Raw genomic sequence first — 27,302 nt, 5'->3', positions numbered from 1 at the left:
GCTCCTTTAAAGGCTGTAATTCACATGATACATATTAGGCACACAGGGCAAGTCTGGAGGATGTTGCCGGTGCCCTGACCACAGCAAGTCTGGGACCACTTAGAAATGTAGACATTCCAAGTCCTTGTGATCTTAGGGAGCTTACCACTTTAAAAGAAAGATTAGCTTCTCTCACAAGGTCCATAGTTAACATTGTTGACCAAAATCAGTAATAGGCCCAGAAATTTGACTTTAATTAATTGATTGTGTTCCTCTGGGAAACTAAAAAATTAGGGAAAATGTCAAGTTTGTCTCATATTCCTCAAAAGAGGAGAAAGACGTGTAAGCCAGAAGAAAACTTAGTATTCAGGAATTCTTTGGCTTTATTTTTCAAATAACATCTATGTCTAGATAAGACATATTTACCAACCTGTCATCCAGAGAGTTGTCATCTCTGATAGGGGAGAACATAAGGCGCTCATTACTCTTAAATGTTAAACATTATGCATCACCATCATTCCTACTGATTCAAGGGCTAATTCTGAGAGTGTTGGAAGAAGAGCAAATTGATATACCCAGAAAATTGATTAAAAGGTGCATTTAGTACATAACAACAGACCCCCAAAACACATGAAGCAAAAACCAACAGAAATGAAGGAAGAAACAGACAATCTAATGATAATTGTTGGGGACTTCAATATCCCATTTTCCATAATGTCTAGAATAACTAGACAAAAGATCAACAAGGAAATATAAGACAAGAACAACACCATAAACTAACTAGAACTAAAATATATATATATAATGTATATATATACATGTATGTATATATACATGTATGTATATATAATGTATATATACATGTATGTATATATAATGTATATATACATGTATGTATATATACATATATACATTATGTATGTGTATATATACACGTATATACATTATGTATGTGTATATATACACGTATATACATTATGTATGTGTATATATACACGTATATACATTATGTATGTGTATATATACACATTATGTATGTGTATATATACATGTATATACATTATGTATATATACATTATATATACATATATGTGTGTATATATATTATATGTATATTGTGTGGATATGTATATATACACACATATAAAACACTGCCCAACAACAGCAGAGTACATGCGTACACATTCTTCTCAAGTGTACATGGAACATTGTCCAGGACAGACCATATGTTAGGCCATGAAATAAGTCTCAAATTTAAAAGGATTGAAATCATACAAAGTATGTTCTATGACCATAATGGAATGAAATTAGAAATCAATAACAGAAGGAAGTTTGGGAAATTCACAACGTGTGGAACTTAAACAACATGCTTCTAAATAACCAATGAGTCAAAGAAGAAATCACAAGGTAAATTTAAAAATATTAATACTTTGAGGCGAATGAAAACAAAAATACCGCATACCCAAATTTATAAGATGCAATGAAAGCAGTACTTAGAGGGAAGTTTACAGTTATAAATGACTATATTAAAAAGATCTCAATTCCCATAACCAACCAATCAAATCAATATTAGTGCCTATTCCATATTTGGGAAACATGCCCTTTATCATCTTATAGTAAACTTATGTTTAAATTGATGCATGAATGGAAATATCATTCCTTTCAAATGGTAAGGAATAATAAATGTAATAAATCTATTTGTATAAATACTATAACAATGTAACAGAGGCTGGGAAATAAAAAATGATTGCCCAGTAGATCACCATTTTAGCAAAATACTGTCTTTGGTATTTCCCCTTCTAGTCTTTTCATCTGGGTTTACATCTGGGATGCAATACAACCAAGTTGCTAACAATATGTTGATTTGGGGTTGTGAAGACTTGGTCTCATTTCCTTCTACGTTTGCAACTTTGCACTCTATGTCTCTATTTTCTTGTTTGATAAAAGCAGAAAATGGCACCTCTCTCAGTCAGTAGTTGTGAAGGGTTAGGGAGATGTATTTTTAAAAGTATCTCCAGGCACAGTACCTGGGATGGGTAATCACTCAGTAAATAGGAACTGGTTCTTATATATTTTTCTTACATAGCATCATTTATAGCACTTGTATAGTTTTGTATCTTGCTTTTTCCACTTTACATTTTATCACAAGATTATTTTTCATGTTGCTTTGCAGCCTTCAGAATTAGGATGATTTATTTCTCATAGTCTTTGACTTATCATGATTTCATAACCTTTTCCTTTTGCCAGAAGACAGAGGACTGATTTATTGTTTCACATAGAACTAGACTTAAAAACATTTCTCCAAATGTCTTCTCTATGGTTTGTGGAAATTTTTTGTCCTCATTTTTGAAATGTTCCCTGCTTTGACCCAATTACAGAGCTCTATTCACTTTCTCTGAAGGAAATGGTTTTATGCTGAGATTTTTCATTCTCTAGTGAAGCCACATTTCTTTTGATTTGTGATGCTCTTTTTAAATTTTTCCTGATCTTCACTTGGTTAGGATAAAGACAGGTTCTGCAGTGATTCTGAACTGTATCAAGGTCTTGTTCATTTGTTTTCCTGGCTGGCAAAACTCTTGTTTTAGACCCTGGTTACGGTCTGTGTGGGTGTAAAGGACTCTTGAGAGTGAACACAAGAAGGCTTTGAGTTGATTGTGGCTGTTGCTTTAAGAGCCTCTCAACAGTAAACACACAGAAGCTACCAGTGTAGTTTCGATTAAAACAGAGATTTGGAGGGTCTAGTGTGTGAATTATCAGGAAGAAATTGGAATTGGTGCGAGAGCTTTTAGAGAGTAGACTTGAGACCAGAGAAGCACATTTGCTTCAGGCAGCTTGGTGGAAAGCAGAGGTGACTCTGAACCCAATTCTGTTGATCTTCCTATACTGGCACACACATTTCCGTGGGCCAAAAGACAGTTACACCTGGCACCTGTTCTACTCTCAATGTAATGGAACTCATTACTCTATCTCATTTGTTCTCAATGGGGGGAGGGTGTGGAATTTTCCTCCCAGGGGACATTTGGCAATATCTGCATACAGTTTGAATTGTCACAACTAGGGGTGGGCTGCTACTGTCCTCTAGTGAGGAGAGGCCAGGGATGCTATTAAACATCCCACAATGCCAAGGATGGCCTCCTACAACAAAGAATGATCTAGCCCCAAATGTCAGTACTGCTGAGAGTGAGTAACCCTGATTATCTGCTTGAAAGGTTGATGTTAGGTCCAGCTTGCTGCGGACGTTTCTTTCCAAGCAATCAATGCATTGCACTTCACAGAAATTAAGACAGTAATAAAAAGAGTAAAGTAATTAATTGCCCAATATTTATAATCTCTTCACAATAATTAAGACTTAGGAATGAAGCACTCTTAAATATGATTCTTGTCAATTGGCAGATTAAACATATTTATGGTATATGGTCTATGTGGAATTGCCTCAAACCCAACTATTTTTATAGGTTATATTTTCATCTCAAATGTATCAGAAAGCAGTAGATTATCTCAGCAGCTCATCAAGTCTTCTAAAGTATTAATGTTAAGAATTAGTAGTCACCAGCATCAATATCAATGTCATCATTTTTATTGTCATCATGAACATTCCCATTTATTACATGCTTGTGATATGCCTGGTACCATATCTTGCACCTCACATGCATTATTTCATTCATTCCTTGTTCTGACTGCATGGGGTATTACTACAATGCTCATTTTGTTTATGGGAGAGTGAAGGCTAAGAGAGTTTATGCAACTTGACCAAGGTCACCCAGATTGTAAGTCACAGAGGTGAGGTGCAAACCATCATCTGTCACATTAAACAGCCAGTCCTTTTAATCACTATCACCCACTGCATTCTTAAAAAATGTTCTTTTAGTTATAGTCTTTGCAAATAATATTTCACCATGGTGGGTCAGTGCAAAGCAAGCAAAGGCTAAAGAGACTGCAGAAACTGTCACTGTCACAAAGACGAACACTGAAACATAACCCTGGCATGTTGGTTGATGTGTTCCTTTGTTTGCTCATTTGTTTATTCATTCACATATTCATTCTTTTAGTTAGTCAGCATTTACTAAACACAAAAGATGCACCAGATGCTGAGTATATCAGGCATTAGGGATTCAAATATGCCAGAGCATCTACCCTGGTTCACAGTTTAATGGGCACAACATTGCATGGAAGCACAAATAATTTGCTCTTTTTAAGGATTTTGACAAAAAGGAAGAGTTAATGCCCATAAATACAGAGAAAGTATGAGAGAGAGAGAGAGAGAGAGAGAGAGAGACAGAAAGGAGGGGAGAGGAGGGGAGGGGAAAGGAGAGGAGAGGAGACAGAAAAACACCGATTATGGCAGTGCTGGGGATGACATAGACTTTGCCCAGTGCTGACAAAACTGCAGCAGAGCAATACCAGACCGCTGCAAAGCCCACCTGCCTTTGCTCCGGAGATGAGCAAGGGCTTGTCAGGAGTCTCTGTGTCATTCATGGTGCAGCAGTCTCCGACCCATGAAGCCTTTTCGCTCATTCCCTCTCACGCTGTGTGCAGCCCACGCAGAAAACTGGGGAAGTGAATTCCAGGCTGTCTAATCAGGGTTGGCTGCATCGTGACAATGCTGCTCATTTTAACTCCCTGCACATGCTGTGGCATTTGAGAAGGAGAAGGAATCACGAGGAGCAAATCAAGACTTGCAAATTTAACTTGTACTCCCTTACCACTGCTCCCTGCCTGTGAACTGATCATTCCACACCCTCTGGTCTAGGACTTTATGCAGACGGCAAGGGGGTGGCTGGTTTAATCAGAGGCAGGGTCAGTCAATTGGCTTCTCACTGAGGGAAATTTCTATTAAGCAGTCGACAGATTGGAGTCTCTTTCGTCCAGGCAGGTGGCACAGAGGTTGCTCAGAACAATTCATCTGGACTGCTGGATAAACAGCCGAAAGCAAGCGTGTCCTATTGCCAGAAAGTCATTGGATGCCTTCTATAGGAAGGACAGTGGCACGTCCTTCCACCCTAGAAGATACTGGCACTTCCTTCCACCTGTCACCGATGTAATAGAATCCTTAACAAGTAATACATATTTTACTGCCTAGCTCTTACCTGATCCCCCAATTTGGATACAGATGATAAGAATCATGGCTGCATTTTAGTTTCAGAGGCAACAATTAATTCCTGAAAACTACCCCAATAGGTTTATTAAATTCTGAGTGTTCAATCATCCATCTATTCAGACTGTTTTCATTGCCTGATCATTTTGTACATGGGCTAGTTGGAATTTATCTTGGCCAAATTAACCTTCTTCTTCATAATGCAAATTGACAGCATGAATTGGATTTGAGTGGGAAGGATTAAAGTACTTGGATAAATTCACTCATTTATGAAATGAACATCTATTCACTGACTGTTTCAGACACTACTACATTAGAAATAGGTGATACAAGACAACATCCCTCAAGGGACTCACAGTCTAGTTGGGTAAGGATGTGAGAGGGGATATTAGCACATAGTGGTTGCAGCAGGAATGAAGAAGAAATGACAAGGCACAGCCTTTGAATACAGGAGACAAAGAAAGAGTCTAGACAGGATGTTGGAAAACAGTTATTCCACTGAAAGAAGTGTGGAAGAGAGGTGATTCAAGTATAGGTTTATGCCCTGGCTTTGCTATTCCCTTGTTTTGTGTTTTTATATAATTGCTCTGCCTCAGTTTCGTCATCTGAAAAATGAGAAGAATACCTAACTCCCAGAGGCAATTCTGCTGTCCACCCTAAGGAACATTTAGCAATGTTTGCAGACATTTTTGATTGTCACACCTCAGGGTGGGTACGCTTGGCATTCAGGGGCTTGAGACCAGGGATGATACTAAACATCCTACAACACACAGGACGGTCCCCACAACAGGCACCGATAGTTCCAGGGCTGAGAAGCACTGAATCACATAGTGTGTATATCTAAAGTTCTGCATACCATGGGAGCTACTACAAACTACAAAATGTTACCATTAGAATGAACTTAATTTAAGATCCCCTATCTATTAGCAGTGAGTCCCAGGAGCAATGGAATCAAGGTCAGTACCAGTCTAAAATCCCAGTGTCCTATTTTCCAGTTTTGTGTTCCTACTTTATAGGAAAGACAAACAGTTTTCATTTTGAGTGTTGTGTCTGTTTCATTGGTACTGACTGCTGAGAAGGGTTGGGAATCTGAGTTCTGCGGGAAGAAGTGGGGCGATCATAGCAGAGTGGGCTGTGGCTGTGTCAGGTGGCATGGACAGGCTTTCTGCAGCACATTTGCCCACCTTACAGCAGCCACTGTACACTGGATGTGCTGGAAAGAGTAGGACACACCCGTCCTCCACTTGCAGCTCTGGCACGTAGTAATTCAGTGACCTTGGGCAACTTCCTGACCACGCTGAGCCACATCTATAAATAGGAATAACAATGTAAGTCTTGAGAGGGCACCATAAAGATAGTGAATTGACTCAGATGGGGCTCCTGGTACACAGTAGCTTCCAGGAAGTCTTCATTCCCTTTGCTGTCCTCACAGTCTGCCCATACCTTCTGCCCTCTGCCCCTTGCTTCCAAGGCTAGGAGTTGATTGGTTGGTTGGTTTTTAAGTGAAATACTGTCTGAAGAGTAGCTCTGCACATTTCCCCAGTGAATATGAAGAAAGCTCACTGAAAATTAAAATCCATTAATTATCTTATCTGTGACTAATATGAGCTCATTGAAGCACTTGCAAACATCTGGGAGGATCTCTTTCTCAATCACCTGAATCCTTTGAGCTTGAGCCAGTTCATGAGATGATTTCTAACCTGCAACTGTCCTCTTCCTCCTGGAGGAGGCATTGCAGTTCCAGTTTTCAAAACCTGCAGCAGCTCATGTTTCCAAGGCCTTTGTCTCAAGACAGAAAAATTACAAACATTTCACTTTAGCGTTTTCATTTTGTTTTGGAGACTTCAAGGAATTTCCCTCCTCTTGCCCTAATTTTTAACTAGCAAATGCATCTCGTTTGTAATTTGATTTTTCTCTGAAGAGAATCAGCTTAAGAAATACTTGGAGAATTGAGCTGCCATTGCCCTACTCTCAAAGAAAAGTCAAACAATGGACTTTATACAGCATTTTCCTGAGCATTTTGAATGGGCTTTATGGCCAGAAATAGACATTTCACCTTTCTAGTAATCTTTTGTGCATAGGCTATGTACTATTGGAGTCTGGTCCAGAAAATAAAATGAGAGCTATATCGATCTCAATGTCCAGAAGTGCCCTGGGTGTCTTCTCTATGACACCCTGTCCTGGGTTATGCCCCATTCACATTTAATTTCCAGCTATGATTACCTTACAGAGGTGTTTTCTCCCTCTATCTGATATTATTTAATTTGATAATCAAGTTATGTCTACGTTGCAATAATAGGTAGGCAGTCACTAGTAAATACAGGTGCCAGAGAACATGGCAGCCTGGAGACTTTGTGAAATGGCTGCTTAAGCGGCATCACACAGGCCAGGCAATGAGGAAACAGGTTTATTTGGAAGTTTTATAACATACGCAAAATCACATCTTTTAACTAGGGGATAATAGTAGCAATAATATTAACAAACCCTTGCTCTTGATTTTAAGAATTCCAAAGTCCTTCCATGTCCATTCTCTCTTTCGAACTTCATAACAGTTCTGTGAGATAGGTAGGGGGCAGGCATTGACTTTGCAGTTCAATCTCACGTGACTTCCAACTTCACAAAGGGTGGAAGATTGTGGGTTGTATTGTCTTCTCCCTCCAGAGAAGGTTCATTTTAAGACTAATTATTAATTAAGCCTATTGAAGTCCATCTGTAGAAAATGGGTGTAATCCCTTTTAATCAGAAAAGTAGGATCACCATGTAGTCTGCAACAGGTGCCAAGGAAGGGGATTAGTTACAATCCATTCCATGGGCCAGAATTGAACAGATAATGGCTCTACTTATACCCAGAAGGACTTTTGTCACTGACATGGAAAGATATTCAAGATTAATCTACCCACCTCTATCTATAGATATATTTCAAAGGAAATGTGTTATCTCAATTTCTACCTCTGTTTACTATTTTCTTGTTTAATTTTAAAAAGTCATACTGTAATCTTTATACATATACAAACATACCACATACACATACACACACACATGCACATACATGCACACACATGGTAGAGGACAGATTTGATCCAGGATTTGGAAATTGAGTTGAAATGTCTTAATTTCAGAAAGACCAGGTGGCAAACAAATGGGTCTGGGGAAAACTTCACTTCAAGATGTCCCCAAACCATTGCCCTAAAGGTCAACTCTTCTGGAAAGCTCTTCATTTCACTGACAGCTAAGAAATGGTGTCCCAGACACCCTGCGAGGTCATATACAAAGTTTACTGCTTGTTATCTGTCAGGAGAGAGAGAGCCTGGGAGTCATTCCGAGCCAAATCCAATCCAATTATGGGCCAATTATAGACTTGCTTTCGCTGCCAGGAGCAGGCCACCCCAGCAACCCAGCTGGTGTCAGAGCCCCTGGCTGGCAGGGATTCCCAGCACATAGGAAGAGGAGCTCATGCCCCAGATAAGACAAAACAGCTGATAATGCTCTAGACCAGCACAGATGGCAAATGCAAGTGCATTAGAATGGTTCCTGATCCTCATCACCACCCCCAATGCCATCTGAGTCCAGATTCAGTTTTCTCTCCTGTGTGGCACCCTTTTTTTATTATGTGATCTAATTCTGGAATACCAAGAGGTGGTAGGCCAGACTTTGCTCCTGTACTCAGGGCCAACCTTCCATTACTGGTTGGGTTCCTGCAGCCTATGCTATGGTGCGAACTGGGGTCACAGTGCCTGGATACCCACAGCACCACTGACAACCTCACTGAACGTGTAGGAGTTAAAATGCCAAGAAACTTGAGTTAGAAACTTGACTAGGTAAAAATAAAGCTATCTCTATTAAAAATCAAAACAATTTTGGCTGGCACTTCCAACCCACAGAGATCATTTCAGGTCCACATTCTAGCATCAAATAGTGTCATTATTCCGCCAGGCTGGCTTTGCATGGATGACCTGCCAATTTGAGAAGCCAGCTTTTTCTCATCTTTAACTGAGACCTTGAGGAGAGTGGGGACAGGGCAGCACCAAGGACAGCATCCTGTGGGTGACTGCAAAGGAAACCCTTTTCAGATTGGCCTAGAGCTGTGGTTCTCAAACTTTCACATGAATCAGAATCATCTAGACGGCTTGCTAAAACTGAGATTGCCAGGCCAAAGCCCTAGGGTTTTCAATTCAGTAGGTCTGGGATGGGTTCCAGAGTTTGCATTTCTGACAAGTTCTTAGGGAATGCTGCTGCTGCTGGTGGTAGTTTGGGATCACACTTTGAGAACCACTGACCTAGAGCCATCAGTCAGATTGTTTAGGTCTGGACATTCAGAAATCCCCTAGCTATCCCATCACCTGCTCCACAGTTTTCAGGCTAGTTTCCAAAAGTACAGTGAGAAGCTTGGTCAGATTTCTTTGCTGAAATTTATATATACTAAGCATCAATGAAGCAATAATCACAAATGCTTGTAATAGTGCTTCCAACGGTCAGGCACTGTTGCAAGCCCTTTACCTTGTGAGACGTCAGTGAGTTAATACACGTAAGAGCTCCATTTTACAGGTGAGAAAACTGAGGCACAGAGAAGTTACATGACTTTCCGCAAGGTCACACAACTAGATAGTGGGGCAGCCAGGAGTCAAATCCAGGCTGTCTGATTTTTAATCATTACCCCAGTCTGACTCTCAATGTGGCAGACAGGTCCATGGGGTTGAAATGAGCTGGGTAAATTATGAGGGACAATCCTAATGTAAAGGATGAGGAATTCTACATCAACTTACCCACCAGTCACTTAACCTTACTGATACAATGTTCATTTCTGTAGCTGTTTAGTAAGTGCTGACATCGTTACAGTTCAAGGGTTGGAAAACCAAAGCCAACAGGCCAAATCCAGCCCATCACCTGGTTTTTTTTCTTAACTTTTTGAGATCGTTCTAGATTTACATGCAGTTGTAAGAAATAATACAGAGAGATGCCTGGATGAAATGACTGGGAATAATGAAGTCATTTTTCCAATCTCTAATGAAAGTATTTCTAAATAAGGCCTTGCCAAGGTTCAAATATATGCTGAGACAAAAAAGCTGGGTTTGATAATTTTCATTCAAGTATACTTCTGTGGCTGTCCAGGCAGTGGAAGTAAAACACAAAAGATTTTCTAAATTTGAACACTTTTCAAGTCCAAGAAAAGACAGGACCAAAGGATCACAGCTACTTGGCAGACTGATAGGCAGCTTTATCTTATTTTTTTTAGAGACAGGGCCTCACTCTGTTGCCCAGACTGGAGTTCAGTGGTATGATCATGGCTCACGGCAGCCTTGATCTCCTGGGCTCAAGCAGTCCTCCCACCTCAGCCTCCCAAGTAGCTGGGACCACAGGTGCACACACCACCATACCTGGCTTTTTTTTTTTTTTTAAGTAGAGATGGGGTTTCACTATGTTGCCCAGGCTAGTCTCAAACTCCTGGGTTCAAAAGATCCTCCTGTTTCAGCCTCCCAAAGTGCTGGAATGACAGGTGTGAGCCACTGCACCCAGCCTGATAGGCAGCTTTATAGCTTTTCTCAAATATCATGACAGAAGAACTGAAGCTGGTTTCTGAACAACTCAGTTGTCCAGCCTTGGGCTTTGGGTGAGAACCACCGTTTGTATTCTAATTTTCTTAGTTACAGAGTCAGGCAGCAGCAAAACGTTGGATACAGTTAGATCGATGGTCCTCAGCCCTGAGTGCACATTATAATCACCTGGACTTGCTGAGTGCCACTTGCTATCAGTTAATTCTTGGAGGGTGGCAGGATAGGCCTGGGAATGGGTATGTTTCACAGAATCTTCAGGTGATCCTGATGTGTGTCTTCGTCTGAGAAGGACTGAGAAGGTGTTTCTCAGAGCGTCCTTTGATGAACTAGACTGAAATCTTTCTTGCTTGGGAAAGTATTTCTTTGGTTGAATGTTGCTGAGATGAAAGTATTCAACGGTGGAAAACAGCCAAGCATTCTTGGAAAGTCATGCAGCATACATGTGCATTTATTTATAGGGTGAACCAGTGGTGAGCCATAGCTTCTATTTGGCATAGGACATGGGAAAGAGATACTAAGTTCAGGACTGCCATATGAGTCCAAACAATAGCCATATTAGGCCTAGAAGGGGCTGAGGATACTCTAGCTCCCACTAATAAATGTGCTGTCTTGTCAGGGTTGTGACTCGTGTCTACCCAGCAATATATAGAGTCATATTCTTACAGGTTATGGGACTATCAATGTCACTTAGTCCAACCAAGACCCAGCCTAATCCAGCGATCTCTCTATACTCACTGCTTTCCAGATACGTACCCTACCCTGGAGAATCACGTGGGTTTAACTATGAACTCAGCAATTTTTAACCCCTATCTAATTCATCTCCCTCTAAAAACTGCCAGGGCCACTATTCCCTTCAGATAATCCCACTTGCACCCTTTGGGAATGACTCATTATAGGGAGAACCCAAATAAGTGCCTATTCCATTGGCGTTTCTTTTAACAAGTTCAGTCTCTGCATATATAAACATAAGTGGGTTATGTTTGTGGTATGACATGCTAAGGACTAATCACTGGGTGCTGAGCAGTTGCACTGTAAACTTTGGTTCAAGGTCAGCCAGCTGTGTTGCCCACTCCCACAAAGCTGAATCCATAAGTTCTCAGGATGCCAGCTCTCTAGAGTCTGGCTACTTATCTTTCTTCCCCATTTCATAAATGCCCAAGCAATATGGTCCTACCCGGTAGCCAGGATCCAGTTTTTGACATGTCACACTAAACACGAACTTTTCATGGTTTCCATCAATTCGCCTATTCCTTGATACATAAAATACAAGAGCTGAAGTTGGGCTAAGGCAGCTGTATTAGTTATCTTTGGTTGTGTAACAAATTATTCAAAACTTAAAAGAACAATAAATATTGTCTCACAGTTTCTGTGGATCAGAAATTTAGCGTGGCTTAGCTGGGTGGTTCTAGCCTAGGGTCCCTCATGAGGTTGTAGTGAGATGTTGACTAAGATTGAAGGATCTACTTCCAGGATGGCTCACTCACATCACTGGCTAATTGGTGATAACTGCTATCAGGAGGAGGCCTTGGTGCCTTCCCATGTGGACCCACCCATTGGGCTGCTTGAATGCCCTCACAACATGGCAGTCAACTCTCCCTGGAGTGAGTGATTCAAGAAAAAGCAGGGCAGAAGCAGCAAAGTCTTTTATGGCCTAGCCTTGGAATTCATACTTTGTCATTTTTGTAACATGCTACTGATTACACAAGCCAGCCCTATTTTATGTTGAAGGGGACTATAGAAGGATATGAATATCAGGAGGCAAGAATCATTGGGAGCCATCTTGAAGGCTGCCTACCATAGCCACGTACCCCCCTTGTTTTTTAGATGATAAAACCGAGGTCCAAAGAAGTGAGATTCTCAAAGTCACATAGCTGTGACATTTCAGTATTTGCTTTTCTTTCACCCCTCCTGATCCTTACTACCCAGAATTTCTTACATTTATTTAAAACACCAAACGTTGTTTATCTTTGGGGAGATTAGGAAGATTATTTCCAAATGTGAAGCCAGTTTCCCTGATGCTTCTAACAGAGAAAGCCCTTATAAACCAGACAGCACACAAGCACAGTGCATAGTATGAGCACTGAGGAAAGTCTTTTCTTCATGTCCTTGAGTCATTAGTGGGGAGGGGCTCCAAAAGGAGGGAGAGGAAGGCAGAAACTCTGCAGGGAGGCAAATCCAGAAGTGAACTAAAAATCCATTGTTTGAGTGATACATCTTAGCTTTTGCACACTGTTCCCTCTCCTCAGCTTGCTCCCATATGCAATGGTTTTCCTGCTCTCTATTTTGCTTGCTTGCTTTCTTTTTCTTTCTCTCTCTCTCTTCTTTCTTTCTTTCTTTCTCTTTCTTTCTCTCTCTCTCTCTCTCTCTCTTTCTTTCTTTTTTTGATGGAGTCTCACTCTATTGACCAGGCTGGAGAGCAGTGGCACAACCTCTGCTCACTGCAACTGCATCCTCCCGGGTTCAAGACAGTCTCATGCCTCAGCCTCCAGAGGAGCTGGGATTACAGGCGTGCCTCACCACATCCGGCTAATTTTTTATTTTTAGTAGAGATGGGGTTTCACCATGTTGGCCAGGCTGGTCTCGAATTCCTGGCCTCAGGTGATCTGCCTGCCTTGGATCCCAAAGTGCTGGGATTACAGGCGTGAGCCACTGCGCCCGGCCTCTCTTCTGATTTCTGAGGATCAAACCCATAACAAGAAAAAAGCAGAGGATATTACGAACAATCCAACTAACGGGAGGAAAAACTCTCCCCAGGAGTTGGAGTTCCATTAATCTCAGATGAAAGTGAATGAATCCCAAGTAACTTCCTAGGAGAAGCACATAATTTTTTTCTGTGAAAACTTATGTTTCTGAAAACACACACACACTCAGGCCAACATACACACACGTTTTAAAGCACAAAACTCAAAATTGTGCTAAATATTATCAAGTTCCTTTTCAGGATCCTCTTTGAAATAGCCATCTTCTATGAAATGAAACAAAAAGAAAGCAACCTCTTGTATATTCGCTATCCTTTTTCAATCAGTTCAAAAACGACAAGGCTTGTCATGTCTGATCAGCTTAACTAGTCAGGAAATGACAACTTTCTCCCCGCCTGACCTATTTTGTCTAATGGGGCCCACTCCTCTGCCCTCTGACAAGCTACCTTCTCTCCTGAGTTCCATTTATAGCAGGGCTTTATTAATGGTTAAATCGTTAGGAATGGAACTGTCTCCCTCACAAGGCTTATTTCCCCTGTTCAATAAATTAAGCCAAGGGATCTGAGAGACTGCCCATTTCTGCTTTATTTAAGCTCAAATTCCTCACAGCCCACAAAATACTGCAAATTGCCAGAAGAGAGCTCAGTATGAGTTCCCACTGCTTGCTCAACAGTATGTGGTCACTTGCAGGTTGTCTTGGATTTACTGCTCAAAGTAATGTTTGTGTAACCTGTGGGAATTTTCCTGAGCCCTCGATGGAAGTTTGAGATCTGGAACTGAAATGCTTCAGTGAGGAGCCCCTGGGCCTTTGCTAATGGACAATGGACTCCCTTCTCAATCCTCAGGCATGAGCCATTGGATAAGTGCTGTGATCTTCTCATATGTTTGACCCCTTTTTTCACCTTGAAATAAGGTTTGCAAACTTCATTCATCCACTATGTATTCTTGTTGCTGTCACACAGGTGACCTCGCTGAACAATTGGAGCATTAATGGCCCACAGCTGTCAAAGTGACCTGTGCACTTCACTACTCAAAGCCTTTTCTCACTTGTTTTCAGTTGCCAGAGCCCTGCAGTTAGCGGATCTTTCAAAAAATACAAAACCAAACCCCACAAAATGGATCGGGTCACTGCCCTACTGCATATCCTTCAGCGGCCCTTCGGGCCTGTGTTAACTGTCTCAGACTTGGCAGGCTTTTTTCATCTTGCATTTCTACCTGTGCAGGACATTCGTCGCTCCAATCCTAGTGAACCTCTGCCAGCTGATGGAGGTGCCATGCTGATTCTAGGCCTTTACACATGCTCAGAATATTATTTTTTGATCTTTGTTCCCTCCCGTACTCATTATCTGGCTAACTCCTATCCATCATTAAAGTCTCAGTTAAATCCTATTTTTGAAAAACTTTTCCATTGCCTCTTAAACTGGGTAAAGCATCCATGGCTTCCTGTGTTTGTCCCAGGATAGCAGCACCCATCACAATGGAGGACTGGATTGCCATTGTTTATTCTGATTTTCCTTCTAGATCTTAAGTTCCATGAAGGAGGATAACTTGCCTGACTTGTCCACTAGTATATCCACAGTGCCTAATACATTTTCTAGCATATAATGTAAGCCATATAAAACTAGGAATTCTCCTTTCCACTTTTAAGACCATTTAAGCATATTTAAGCACAGAGCTGTGTCCAAAAGAAACATACATTGATTTCCAAAGACGGTCCCTGTATTAGTCTGTTCTTACGCTGCTAATAAAGACATGTTTGAGACTGGGTAATTTATAAAGGAAAGAGGTTTGACTCACAGTTCAGCATGGCTAGGATGGCCTCAGGCAGCTTTCAATTATGGTGGAAGGGCAAGCAAACATATCCTTCTTCACATGATGCAGGAAGGAGAAGTGTCAAGCAAAAGGGGGAAAAGCCCCTTATAAAACTATCAGATCTTGTGAGAACTCACTATCACGGGAACAGCATGAGGATAACCATTCCCATGATTAAATTACCTCCCACCGGGTCCCTCCCACGACATGTGGGGATTATGGGAACTACAATTCAAGATGAGATTTGGGTGGGGACACAACCAAACCATATCAGCCCCCAGAAGGAATGTAAATCTTCACCTAAGAAAGATTTACATTGTAAACAGGTACGGCGTACACTCTTTTGGTGATGGTTACACTAAAAGCAGACTTCACTTCTATGCAATGTATCCATGTGACAAAACTGCATTTGTACTCCTTAAATTTATACAAATAAAAGAAAAAAGAAAAAAGATTTACATTGTAAAACGCACAGTAAGACTACCTAAAATTTAATCTTCTCATTGGCCCAAGATTCCCTCATCCTAGAGACGTTTTACCTCAAATCTCTCTTCTTTCTTTCCAAGAAATCCTATTTTCCACTGAGTCCCCAAGCCCCTTTTCCACGTAATTTAGACTCAGTTCACTTTTTTCAGTTCCCTCTCTACACATTTAGATCTCCCCAACCGCCAGCACCACAAAGAGCTTGAAGCCAAGATGACAAAGATTGAATCTTGTTTGGAAGATAGAAAAGGAGGAAGGGATGTTTTAATTTATAAGCTTTTTGTGGATCTTTGTCCCTGAATAATAGTAATAGTATATGTTGACTATGTCAGAGGCACTCTGCTAAATGCTTTACCATGTTATCCTCCCAACCACTCTGTGAATTTGACAATATTATTTCCCTATCCTTTGGAACACTGGGGTTCATGTTGTTGGGTAAGTTGCCCAAGGTAGCATAGCTGGAAAGCAGGAAAGCTGGGTTTGGAGGCAGAGTGGGCTGTGAAAATGTCTCCACAGTAGACACTCAGGAAACATTTGTTGACTGCAGAGACAGGGTCCCACCTGGGAAACAGCCTGGAGACTGGCAAGGCAAAGGGTGTAAAAGCAAGTTCTCTGATGAATTGATTGGAAACACATGTCAAAGCTTTACTTCAAAGTTGCTTAAAGAGGCTTCAAAAATCCAGTTCTAAAACTTGGAATAGGAAAACATGTGGTTAGATAACACTGTGAGACGAGGTGCAAGTGATCCGTAAACTCTGTTACAAGGTGACTTTAGTGAGGCAGGTATATCAGATCTCCCAGAAGGGGCTCTTAATCTCATTGAAGTTGATTAGAAAATTACTAATATGTTTTATCAGCAGTGCTTCCCAGAAGGGACCACTTAACACACCAGTGCACAAAGCTCTGTTCTAGCTCAGGTTTGAGATCATTTTCTTTCATCAGAAACAGCTGTCTCTAAACCAGCAATTTTTTTTTCCACCTCAGCACTATTGACAATTGGGCCAGGCAACTCTGTCACTGGGGCCGTTCTGGGCATTCTAGGATAGTTAGCAGCATCCCTGGCCTGTACTCACCAAATGCCAGTAGTACCCTCTCCTTCCTGATTGTAATAATCAAAAAATGTCTTCACATGGTGCCAAATGCCCACCACAGGGTGGGGGGCAAAAATCATTCTCTCCCTCTATTGAAAACTACTAGTTTACAACCTTCATTTTCAAGTGGTGCATGGACCAATAGCAACAGCATCCCCTGGGTAGTTACTAGATATGTGTGGTCTCAGGCCTCTCCCCAGACCTCCTGAGTCAGAATCTGCAGTTTAACAGGATCCCCAGGGATTCATATGGATGTTGAAGACTGAGAAGCCCTCTTGGGCTGTGGTTCTCAATCTTGTCTGCACATCAGAGACCTGGAGAGCTTTACAAATTACTGATCGCACTTCCAGAGACTCTGATGTAATTGGTTTGGGGCAGCCTGGGCTTTGGGATGGTTTAAAAAACTCCCTCCAGGAGATTTAATGTGCAGCCACGTTTGAACTCCCATTCTAGGTGGTTTAGCCCCCCACCAGCACACGCACGTGCATGCATGCGCACGCACACCCACACACACACACACACAGCAGACTGAGTTACAACAGCCTATAAACAAGATCTCAAATCTCCAAATCAATTATGCTTTCTTCCTTTCCATAAACATCCTTCTTTATTTGGCCTCTTATGTCTTTTAACATTATAGAATTAAGTCATTTGATGATAGCTTCAAAAGGTAAGATTTGGATATAAGTAGCTTTTAAAATAATGGTTGGAATGATTTAGAGGAAAAAATGAAGGCATTGATTTAAACTTCCCCGGGCAGCTTTTTAAAGAAGAGCCATCAAAATCATCCCTCAAATTCTCGATAATTAAAAAAAAGGTACTTGGAAAAAAAAAAAAAACAAACATTAAATAGCAAACTCTATCAAGAAAATTGTTTTGCATGAAATGTATAATTATGTAAAGAGCCCATGTAAATTGGAAAGCAAAATGCTAACACCTTAATAGACAAAGGAAATGAACTCACAATTCACAAAAGTGGATGTATAATTAGTAGAGAAGCCTAAGAAAACATGCAGCTTCAGTAGAAATCAAAGGAATGCTCAAGAAAACAGTTACTGATTTTCCTTTAAGAAAATCCACAAAGATGAATAGGAAAGTGATCGTGAAAAAGACATACGCACAATCTCAAAAACTATTAAGCATCTTCTGTATAGCAGGCACACAGCAGTATAAATGATGCGGGTGGGGGGGTTAATAAATGGAGAAATTCCCAGTCATTGTGGATTTGTACCTCTTCCAACCCAGTTGTGTCTTGATGGAAGTCCATTCTAAAGAAAATGTTCACATGGAAAAGGTTGTGTTCATTTATGGTAGCAAAATTGATTAAGAACCTAAATGTCCAATAATAGGATTCCAATTAAGCAAACTCTAGTGCAGCCACCTGATGAAATACTATGGATACTATTTGTGATATAATGAATGATAAATAACTTATACAGTATAAAACTGGAAAAATGCTTCAGTGATTGAGTAAATTTTGAAAATGATACAACGGTATGGTCCCCACACCTAACACACACACTATATATTTGTATATTTAAAGTTCCAAGGAGGCCTTAAACTAAGAAGGTGATTTATCTTTGCTTAACCCAGTATTTCTCAATTTATCTGATGATTGATGGTTTCCTTTTTCCCCCTCTTTTCGTCTCCCTTTCTTTTCAAAGGAAAACTTGTTTTATCATCTCTTGAAACTAGTATTTCTCAAATGAACAAAACCCCATGGATTTGCTGGCATATACAGTAGTATTTAAAAGCTATGTAAAAATAAAGGCCTTACATGGATATATACATGGTAAAAAAATTCATCAAGTTCACTTAAGAGTTGTGCATTTTACTCTATATAAAGTATTTTTAGAAACACTGCTAGATTCTGAGAAGGCAAAAAATATTTTTAAGCGAAATTTTGGTGTTCATTAGAACAAATGCATGAATATTTGTTAAGTCAACTTTTTGGTACACTACAGATACATTTCTGTGTGTCAGTTGTTAATGTGTGCCTCTAATGTACTGTCGATATGTATGGATTACTTATTGATATGGTTTGATTGTGTCCCTACCCAAATCTTGAATTGTAGCTCCCATAATTCACATGTGTCATGGGAGGGACCCAGTGGGAGATAATCGAATCATGGGGGCGGGTCTTTCTTATGCTGTTCTCATGATAGTGAATAAGTCTCATGAGATCTCATGGTTTGATAAAGGAGAGTTCCCCTGCACATGCTCTCTCTTGCTTGCTTGATGCCATGTAAGACGTGACTTTGCTCCTCCTTTGCCTTCCACCATGATTGTGAGGCCTCCCCAGCCTTGTGGAACTGTGAGTCCATTAAACCTCTTTTTCTTTATGAATTACACAGTCTTGAGTATGTCTTTATTAGCAGTGTGAGAACAGACTAATACATGTATGCTAATTTTACACGTTTTGCAAAAGAATTTAGTGTAGCAGAAAGAGTTCCAAACCTCATCCTGGATCAGCCAATAGCTAGCTGTGTGATCCTGGACAAGTGACTCAACCCCTCTGGATCTTAATTTCCTAATTTCCAAAATGAGGAGCAATACCAAAACTCTAGTTCCATTCGTCTTTGAAAAAGTTTTACTATTTTAAAAGACTATAAAGCCTTATAGTCATAGCTTTGCCTAATAATGCATCAAAGGCCATCTTTTTATCTGACTACTGAGTCTTTGGACCACTCATTACCATCATTGTGACTGTGAAAACAATCAATCAATCAGCTTTAAGGTGATCTCTATGACAATGTGCTTTCCAGGAATGCATTATGGGAAGAAGGCAGGGAGACCTACATTTGTTTCACATGTTCTGTTAGTTAAATGCCAAAAAAATTAGTTTTCCATTTGGTTGCTCCAGAACCCCTGGCTGCCACAGATCATTGCTGGACAGTTGTAGGAGGATTCTTGGTACTTCTGATATAATCACCATTGTCTCTAGGCCTCATATGCCAAGGCATAAACAATATAGAAAGATTTTGTCGTCTTTGGAAAAGCGGAGAACCTCTTGGTCAAGACAGCAGTCTCCTTGACTTATTTATCACTTTGTCTACCTCTAGATGTTATTGAACTCTGCCTTGGTAGGGAAATCTTGGGTCAATATTTCTCCAATGAAGTTGGTGGCCCCTTTAGAAACAGGGAGGACTACGTTCTGATGGATGAAGAGAAATTTCCCACAAAATCTGGAGCGGCCTATGGTGACCGGTCTTTGACGATGCCCCTTTCCCCACCAAGATCTCACCAAACAAATGTATCTAGTTGCCAGCCCCTAACTCTGAGTTGATATCCAATATAACAAACTCTCAATACAATAGGATCAATAAAAAATATTTTAATGAGATTCAACCTGGATATGCAATTTGCCTTTTCCTTACGGTCACTCGAATTATCCAGGTCCTGCATGTAACACTACTTTAATCTGGATTTCAGGTGCAGGATTTGACCAAGGCAAATGTTCTGGTCTTTATGCCTTCCTCTTCTTCCCTGTTTTTATATAGTTATTGTTAGAAGCATTTCAATTTTCACTATAACCACCGAAGGCTTCATGAGTTGCAAAGGCAACTTTGGTGGATGTTTCACAATTTAGGAAAAAATGTTCCTAATTTTTATTTAGAGTTTTGTTTCTCTGACTTTACAAGTACCTGTTTGGGAAAAAAGAAAGAGTTTTGGGTTTGGAGTTGTTTGGGTGCAATTCTAGGCTGAGCGCCTCTCTGACCTTGGGTGTGTGTTGTTCCTTACAAGCCTTAGTTGTAGCTTGCACCACCTTCCTTAGGGTGTGGTCCTGATGAGTAAAAGGGACAATATGTGTGAATGTGCTCTGTAAACTCTAGAAGACTTTACAAATGCCAGGCGTTTGTCTTATTTCTGATGCCCTCTAAGGAACTCCAGAGCTTTAACCAGTTTGCCCTGGGTGCATGGTTGGCCATTGCATATGGAACCAGACCATGAGGCACTACCTTCTCTCAAGTACTTTCGAGTGTCACTGTGTTTATGGCTCTATGATTTAACACCACGTAGGAGGAAGTAATCATTGCACTGCCCCTGAGTGTCTGGTTAAAGGACAAAATGCAGACAAGTGTTGAGTGGACTCCATTTCCCACATGATGTACGTGGGGCCACGGCAACTATGAGTAACACAGCTATAAATGGGTCACAGCAAGGCGTAAACATCACATGTTCCTCAGTCTGGACTTAGGGTGACACAAGGGAGATATTTGGTGTATCATCCCCACACCAGCCAAGACGTGCCCTTCCCAAATGTAAACTAGAGGTTGTGCTTCCATGTCATTTTTGGTCTGGGTACAAAAGTTATGTGGGGTAGCTAGAGAATGACTTTTCAGCTGGTTGCCATACCTTCCCCATCATTCTCACAAATGTCCCCATACAGGAGAACAGGGCACAGGAGAATAGCTGACAGCTGTTGTCTAGGTAGCAAAGCAGCGTGGCCCTGGAGACAGCCCAATACACTTGCATTCCAACACCCTGACAAACAAGAGTGCTTTACAGAGTGGGCAATTTTAGCTCTGGATCCCTTCCCATTGTTTCTCATTTCTAAATTCAAGCCCTGACGCAGAGCAGGGAGCTCAGGTCTCTGGATTCCCAAATTTTTGTATTCTGGTATCGTGCCAGCATCCCGAGCACACGCTGAGTCCCACAAAGCCAAGGATGGAGACTCTGGCCGTCCGGGGACTTTGTACTCTGGGATGGACTACATCCGACCTTGTCCATCAGTGCAGTCCTGTTTCCAGGCATGTTGGGCCTTCTTGAATTCTACCAGGACCCAGGAGTGGGGGAAATTGAGGGACAGGGTGATCTGCAGGAGGACACCTGCAATGGCTCCTGCTTCATCTGCTACCTCATGCCTGGCTCCTTCTGCAAAGAAGAATCAGGTTTATTTTGTAGGCTGAACAAGGTAGCTATGTAATCAGTTGGTGGAGTGCCTGGCACGTAGTAGGTGCTCAAAATTGGTACTGCCACCATCAGCTGTTTCTCCACTCCCACCTGAGCACAGGTTGATAGCACTGGCCCAGCTTCCCCCTCTTCACAGTTTTTTTCAGGCCTCCTTGGCTCTCAGCTGCAGTAAGTAAAGAGGAAGAGCACAGTTCCCCTGGGGCTAATGTTATGTTAAGAATTCCATGCATTTATTTTCCTAAATATGGTCATCTCACAGTGGTCGTGGTGGTCTGGGAGAACTGGATCAAGATTTCTCTATTTTTTAAAAAATTTTTATTTTCATAGCTTTTGGGGTACAAGTGGATTTTCTGTAACATAGATGAATTGTATAGTGATGAATTCTGAGATTTTAGTGTACCTGTCACCGGAGTAGTGCCCATTGTACCTAATATGTTGTTTTTATCCCTAGCTCCTCTCCCACCCTTCCCCTTCTGAGGCTCTAAAGTCCATTATGTCACTCTGTATACCTTTGCATACTCATAGTTTAGCTTCACTTATGAGAACATACAATTTTTTGTTTTCCACTCCTGTGTTACTTCACTTAGAATAATGACCTTCAGCTCCATCCAAGTTGCTGCAAAAGACATTATTTCATTCCTTTTTATGGATGAGTAGTATTTCATGGGGTATATATACCACATTTTCTTTATCCACTCATTAGTTCTCTATGTTTATAAAACTGTCCCAAAGTCAGAGAGGCCTATAAGCTGAACCCAGTCATGAAGGACATCTTATGGCTCTCCAATGCAAATGGCTCATCCTATGTTTCTCAGTATAGCCATAATTTCATCTATCTATCTGGGACAGATACAGGATTATCAGAGTCCATATCAAGCCTGCCATATAAATGGTATCCATTTCTGGGTTGCAGATGGTGCTTCTCAGTCTGGACACATCTTGGAGAGAAATCACACCTCATAAAACATGCTTCAGTGACAATTTCCTATGGATCATCACCCATTCCATGCTGCTCAGAGAAGCCCAAGGAATACCTCAGCTTCAAGGGAAGCTTGTCATGGGCCTCTTACTTAGCCAGAGAGACTGGCCATATGTCATCCAGCACAGTGACCATCGCAGTAAAGTGGCTAGAGCATACCCTGGCCATCATGGGGCTAGAGCTGGGACCTAGGGCAGAATTGGTAGCATAGCGGAGACATAGCACATCAATCCAACACTCCTGGATTTCTGCATCTACGAGGGTTCACTCATTACTGCTGACTCACATTGAAGAATGTGGGTTTGGCTATAACTGCAACTCCAGTTCTTTTCCTATTTTCATTTCTCCAGTAGTCCAACTCATCAATCACTGGACCCCTGCTATGTTTCAGGTGCCATGATAGGCAATGGGATGTAAAAATGAATAGGACATATTTATATCCTTAAAAGATCCTAGCCTAGTGGCAGGGCAGCTATAGTGGGAAACATGAGAGGAGTGAGATGATGCATATAAGCAAACAATCACAATTCAGCATGTTACATGGAGAATCATGGGGAGGTGGGATTTTAGTCAAAAGTTATAACCAAAGAGGGAGAGGCCCAAAGGCTCTTGTCATTACAGGAGCAAAAAGTGGTCTAGTGAACTCAGAATATAGGATACTTGAGGGAGAATGACCAGAGATGAGCCTGGATCCTAATACCCCAGGATGAAGCTGCGAAATTGCTGGTCACTCAGAAACCATGGGCTGGGAAGAAGGTGGTATCTTACTTCCACTTTGTGACTGGCATGGACTGAAAATTGATAATTTCTTAAAAAAATTAGTAAACAACCTAAACGTCCATTGGTAGATGTATGAATAAAGAAAATGTGGTACACATACACTGGAATTTTTATCCTGGAATAAGAAGGAAACTCTGCAATATGTGACAACATGGATAAACTTTGAGGACAGTATGCAAAGTAAAATAAGTCAGTCGCACAAGGACAAATACTGCATGATTCCACTTATATGAGGTGGCTAAAATAGTTAAACACATAGAATCAAAGAGTGAAGTGGTAGTTGTACAACATTGCTGTACAACGTTGTACTTATGGTCAACAATAATGTATTATACACTTAAAATGTATTAAGAGAGTAAATCTCATATTGTGTTATTTTGATAATAAGATAAAATGCTGGGGAAATACAAGAACCCATGCTGACTGCTGTTGATAGCATTTTCAGTTTTGCAATCATTAATAACTTCCTACCTTTTCCTCTGGTTCACAAACCATCCATACCTTGTTAGTGGAGTAGAAACAACCCCAAAGTCAGGACACCCCTGTTAAAATCCCAGTTTTTCTATCTACCAGCTATGAGCTTTGAGCTAGCTACTTTGATTTTTGAACCTCTATGTATTTCATCTCAACAGTGAGTACAACACAACTTGCATCACAGCAATGCTAGAAATGTTCAATGACACTATGGGCTTTGTGATCTCTAAAGAAATATGCAAGAAAGAGAAGCTTTCTTATAGATAGATCTCTGCTGTAGACTTCTCCGGACTCAATGGCCAGAACTGGGTCCCATGGCTCCCCCTAGCTCTAAGAGAGACTGAGAAATAGAGTATATTATTTCACTCACCAGCCTTTGTAGTAGAGAAAAACAAGGGTTATGGAGGGTGCCAAACCAGAGTTTCTGCCCCAGCAGGGGGAATATCCTTGTGCATGGAGTTTTCTTTCTCCAGCCATTGGCAATACAAAAGGTGAGCATTCCATTTTTAAGAAAAGATTCAGCTCACTCACATAAGTAAAACACACAAGGAATGACACCAAAGACTAATGGAAAACAAATGTGTAAATAGTGTTCAAGAATCCCTGCATTACAAGAGCTTTGAAAAGAAGTGGCACCATATCAATTAGCTATTGCTGCATACCAAATCACACCCCAAATTCAATGTTTAAAACAAGATAATTTCTTATTCTAACTCATGTGTTTTGGCCTCAGCTGATATAGGTTGGGCTCAGCTGATCTTGGCTAGACTCACTGATGTGTCTGCAGGTCATCTGGGGGCTCTGCTCTACATGGGGCCTGGTTAGGGTGCTTTAGCAGGGGTGGCCCTGCTCCACATATTTCTTGTCCTTCTTCTGGGATCAGAAGGCTAACCTGGTCATACCCTTGTTATGGCAACAGCAGAAATACAAGAGTAAGCAAAAACATGTGATACCTTTTGAGGCATAGGCTCAAAACTGGTACACCACCATTTCTGCCTCATTCTGTTGGCCAAAGCAAGATGTGTGGCCAAACTCAGGCATGAGGAATCATACCCCACCCACAGTGGTAGAAAACTACAAAGTTACATGGTAGTAGGGACAGGTGAAGAACAGGAGCCATTAATGCAAATTTACCTCAGGGATCACTGGTCATACAAGCCATAATCATAAGACTAACATTATACTCTAATCCTTCAGGAGAAGCTATCTTAATTTAGTTTAGAATTACTTAAATCACTAGGGCCAAAGCTGATGGCCACAGCATCCACCCATAGTTCATTTACATTCATGGAATTGAGAGATGAAGTTTTCAAGTGAAAATGGGGTCTTCAATGTTGACTTGTTCCTATCATATTGATTTATAAGCTGTCCCTAACATATCTCATGAAAATTATACTAACGATGAACCTGGAGGACATTATGCTAAGTCAAATAAGCCAGACATAGACAAATCTGGCATGATCTTACTTATATGTGGAATCTAAAAACATTAAACTCATAGAGGCAGAGAGTCAAATGGTGGTTGCCAGGGGCTTGGGGGGGGTGGTGTGGATGGGGAGATGATGGTTAAAGAATAGACAGAATTTCAGATACATAAGAGGAATATATTCTGGAGATCTCGTATTAGTCCATTCTCATGCTGCTATGGAGAAATGTCTGAGACTGGGTAACTTATAAAGGAAAGAGTTTTAATTGACTCACAATTCTGCAGGGCTGAGGAGGCCTCAGGAAACTTACAATCATGGCAGAAGGGGAAGCAAACACGTCCTTCTTTACATGGCAGCAGCAAAGAGAAGTGCAGAGCAAAATGGGGGAAAGCCATTATAAAACCATCAGATCTCATGAGAACTCACTCACTATCATGAGAATAGTATGGGGGGAACCGCCCCCATGATTAAATTATCTCCATCTGGTCCCACCCTTGACATGTGGGGATTATTACAATTCAAGATGAGATTTTGGATGGGGACACAGCCAAACCATATCAGATCTATTGTACAGCATCATGACTATAGTTAATAATGTATCCTTGAAAATTGCTAAGAGATCTTAAATGTCCTCACCACAAAAGTATGTGAGGTGATGGATATGCTAATTATGTTGACTTAATCATTTCACAATGTATGTATGCATATATCAAAACATTGCATTGTACACTGTAAATATATACCATTTTTATTTGTCAATTATGCCTTAATGACACTGGAGGTGAAAAACTCATGGTTCCTTTGGTTTTTCTTTTTCAGGCTTGATGTGAAGAATTAAAGAGGCAGAAGATGGATTCAATAGCTCACTAAAATTTTATATATTTGTATGATGATTATGAACCTCCTGAATGCCTGAGACTCTAGCAGAAATGGCCTGTTTGTACATTTATATCTCTTCCTTCTAGTTGGCTGTATTTCTTACTTTAATTTATCTTCATTTTTGGCACCTCACAGAACAAATTAGCCCATAAATTCAACACCTGGAGGGTGTGGTTTTGAGGAGGGATATGATTTTATGGAGAGTGATATGGCAATGTGCCTAATGATTTTGATGAAAAGTTTCCCAAGCTACTTCCTACAGTATTTTGGTCAATATTTGGAATGCGTTTTAGTTCTTCACCTTTTAAATTATGTCACTAAACTTTTTATGAGTTCAAATAAATATTTGACTAAATGTAAAATGTGAATCTAGACTAAATTAATTTTTATATTTCAGATAGCTACATATTCCCTAACATGGAGAGAAATGAGATATGAGTCAGCCAAAACCCATATTGCCTAAGTGGGGGCCTCTCATTCTGAATTATTGAGTACCATGGGTAAAATCATGGCTGACTGATCACTCATATGAAGTTAAATATCACCTGAGGAATTGGATATCATTGATATTCTTCCTCCAAGGATGAAGAGTTTTACAGTGAGTGCATTTTACATCTATAGAGGCCAGATGGAATACAGTTCATTGTAAGTTAGAAACTCCCCTCACCCAGATGGAATAGAGTTCATTACAAGGCACAATAAAGTAAAGCTGATCAAACAGAACAAGAGAGGAGAAGAGCCATCCAAAGATGAAACATGTCTCCTGCTGCTAAAATGGAGAGTCTCTATGTCAACTGAATCAATGTCCAACACTATCATAGACCAAATAGAATCACCTGTGCTCCTCTAGCGTCTTATGATCTTCTGAAAGGCTCGAGCAACTTCACAGTGTGAAGATTTGAGGGACCAGGTTATCAAGAGCACTCTGTTTGAAAAGCAAGCATGTCACCTACCTGGTATGCAGAGACCTCAACATCGTTTCTCGGGCTAAGTGACTTTGATGCTTGCTTCAGAGCCAACCATTGTGAAAAATCAGATTTACTTTGAAATAGCCCAAGTGTAAATTACTCTCCAACTTTTCTATTTCATAGAGATCAGCTTCCAAAAGCAGGGCTATCATTGGCTACACATGTGACTG

The 27,302-nt window shown here is 40.8% G+C and overlaps 1 protein-coding gene across 4 annotated transcripts in view; it reads left to right on the top strand.

Annotated features, from left to right (window-relative positions):
• The window catches only part of SMPX (small muscle protein X-linked), a 66,972-nt gene extending 40,446 nt beyond the window's left edge, over positions 1-26,526 (top strand). For 2 of the 4 annotated variants that reach the window (XM_055268917.2, XM_055268916.2), the window contains exon 6: positions 26,105-26,484. The gene's annotated coding sequence lies outside the window, so the exon portion shown is untranslated. Of the gene's footprint in view, positions 1-4,848; positions 5,207-26,104 lie in introns of those variants that run through there. The other 2 variants (XM_063635269.1, XM_055268918.2) reach the window with 2 other exon arrangements.
• The last annotated feature ends 776 nt before the right edge of the window (positions 26,527-27,302 follow it).

Source organism: Symphalangus syndactylus, chromosome X (assembly GCF_028878055.3).
Source record: "Symphalangus syndactylus isolate Jambi chromosome X, NHGRI_mSymSyn1-v2.1_pri, whole genome shotgun sequence".
In the NCBI taxonomy this organism is placed as follows: domain Eukaryota; kingdom Metazoa; phylum Chordata; class Mammalia; order Primates; family Hylobatidae; genus Symphalangus; species Symphalangus syndactylus.
This window is presented reverse-complemented; position numbering and strand designations above follow the sequence as displayed.